This window comes from Odocoileus virginianus, chromosome 2 (genome assembly GCF_023699985.2).
Source record: "Odocoileus virginianus isolate 20LAN1187 ecotype Illinois chromosome 2, Ovbor_1.2, whole genome shotgun sequence".
Lineage (NCBI taxonomy): Eukaryota > Metazoa > Chordata > Mammalia > Artiodactyla > Cervidae > Odocoileus > Odocoileus virginianus.
In genome coordinates, this window is record NC_069675.1 from 61,715,612 (window position 1) to 61,718,401 (window position 2,790).

Here is a 2,790-nt window from a genome sequence, read left to right on the forward strand (position 1 = left end):
TTGAATCCAAAATAAATATCTGTTTCCTTCTACTGTATTTACACAGATATCTGCAGCAAATTTCATCTTCATACAAAAGTCTTAAGGCTATTGAGAAGGAGCTGTGCTTGGTCATTTATCTGTTTGCTCTTAGACCAATTCCTGCTATCTCCTTGCTCTTTTGTATTTTAGGGAGCTTGAAAGTGAAGTGAAAGTGAAAGTCGCTCTTTGCATGTCCAACTCTTTACGACCCCATGGACTTTATAGTCCGTGGAATTCTCCAGGCTAGAAAACAGGAGTGGGTAGCCTGTCCCTTCTCCAGGAGATCTTCCCAACCCAGGGATCAAACTCAGGTCTTCCGTATTGCAGGTGGATTCTTTACCAGCTGAACTACAAAGGAAGCCCAAGAATACTGGAATGGTTAGCCTATCCCTTCTCCAGGGGATCTTCCTGACCCAGGAATCAAACTGGGGTTTTCTGCATTGCAGGTGGATTCTTTACCAACTGAAAGTATATTGATACATTGCCATCTGGCTTCCACAAATGGAGACTCTGAGCAAGGAGGAGGGGAGACTGGGATACCCCAGTCCCTCAACCTCCAACCTGGTTTGGAGGTGGCTCTGACAGTAAAGAATCTGCCTGCAATGCAGGAGACCTGGGTTCAATCCCTGGATCGGGAAGATCCCCTGGAGAAGGGAATGGCTACCTACTCCGGTATTCTTGGGTGGAGAATTCCATGGCAGAGGAGCCTGACAGGCTATAGTCCATGGGTTTGCAAAGGCTTGGACACGACAGAGTGACGAACACTTTCACTAGCAATGACAGCATCTCCTCTGAGGTTCCAGAACCTGCACTCTTCCCTTTGTCCCTTTGGTCTAAGGCTGGCAGTGGCTTCCTGCTATTGCCAACTCCTGTGGTCTCCGTTTGGCCTTTCAGTTCTTCCAGCACTTTTGGAAGTAGGTTCCAGTTTAAATCCTTTTGTCGAAGTACTTGATGGTGATTCTGTTTTCCTGCCTTAACTGATAGAGCAGCCAATGGCTTTTTCATTTGTAGGTTATTGGTTCAAAAGGTAAGAGATTCTGTTTGAAGTCTTCAGGCTCTTTTTGGCCATCGGTAGGCAGCTGGCTCACAGTAGTCATTTTGGCAACTGGCACACTCTTTGGTAGACATGAAACAAACATGTTTGAAGGCAAAGTGAGGAAGTAAGAACCGTGGAAGGGGCTTATAGGATGTATATTTTAAGGATATAAGAGAAGGCACAGGTTCTCCATTCCATGGTGATCCAGGAACAGCTGTTTCCCCTCCAGCTCTTAAAGGTGAAACTGTGTTAAACAGTGCAAAAATTGTCTCGAACCCCTTGCGTGTGTCTGTGTGTGGGATGGGGTGGCGTGTCAGCACCGAGGACAACGCGAATTCGAAGTCAGGAAGTGTGGTGTGAAGGAATTCGTTAGCCATGGATATTTTCATGAAAGGACTTTCAAAGGCCAAGGAGGGAGTCGTGGCGGCTGCTGAAAAAACCAAGCAGGGTGTGGCAGAAGCAGCGGGAAAGACAAAAGAGGGTGTTCTCTATGTAGGATCCAAAACCAAGGAAGGGGTAGTTCATGGTGTGACAACAGTGGCTGAGAAGACCAAAGAGCAAGTGACGAACGTTGGAGAGGCCGTGGTGACAGGGGTGACTGCAGTAGCCCAGAAGACAGTAGAAGGAGCAGGGAGCATTGCAGCTGCCACTGGCTTTGGCAAAAAGGATCATTTGGGCAAGGGTGAAGAAGGAGCTTCCCAGGAAGGAATTCTGGAAGATATGCCTGTGGATCCTGACAATGAGGCTTATGAAATGCCTTCTGAGGAAGGGTATCAGGACTACGAACCCGAAGCCTAAGAGATATCTTTGCTCCCAATTTCCTGAGACCTGCTGACAGATGTTCCACCCTGTACAAGAGCTCAGTTCCAACATGCCCAGTCATGACATTTTTCTCAAAAGTTTTCACAGTGTGTTTTGAAGTCTTCCATCAGCAGTGATTGGATTATCTGTACCTGCCCCACCAACTCAGCATTTCGGTGCTTCCCTCTCACTGAATAAATGGTAGCAGGGTCTTTGTGTGCTGTGGATATTGTGGCTTCAAATATAAAATGTCAAAACAAATTAAAAACACCTAAGTGACTACCACTTATTTCTAAATCTTCACTATTTTTTTGTTGCTGTTGAAAAATTGTGAGTGATTTACTATCATAGATTATAAGATTTTATGGTGTCTTTTAATGATTCTAAAGAATAATGATGTATTGTGAAATTTGTTAATATATACAATACTTAAATATGTGAGCATGAAACTATGCACCTATAAATATTAACTATAAAAAAAAAAAAAAAAGAGAAGGCACATTGATGGGCCATGTGGACACACTGTTGACTTTGGCTGACTCCCTTTAGCTGGATAGCACTGAAAATGGAGGCTTCTTATGTCCCTTGAAAAAACACTACTAAAACCCTATAATCCATTTTTCTTTTGTCCTTGAAATCTTTTTATTTTTTTAAAATTTTGCAAGTATCAAGATAGTGTAAAAATAGCCTTGTTTGAACTAAGATAAGCAATTCAGACATGCACACTCAGAGGCCCAAACTAACTTTGATCAGTAGCGTACTAAGCCACTTCAGTCGTGTCTGACTCTTTGCGATACAATGGACTGAAGCCCACCAGGGTCCTGGTAGAGGAACTCTCAGAATCATGAATCAGTTTCTTTCTCTCTCTCTTTTTCCTGCCTTCTTTCCCTATGTGATCCCATTCCCCAACAAAACTAAAAGTTGGTTTCCAC

At 43.8% G+C, this 2,790-nt stretch overlaps 1 pseudogene; it reads left to right on the plus strand.

Moving 5' to 3' along the window:
• The first annotated feature begins 1,407 nt into the window (after window positions 1-1,407).
• Window positions 1,408-2,333, plus strand: LOC139039482 (alpha-synuclein pseudogene; annotated as a pseudogene).
• Window positions 2,334-2,790: the final 457 nt, after the last annotated feature.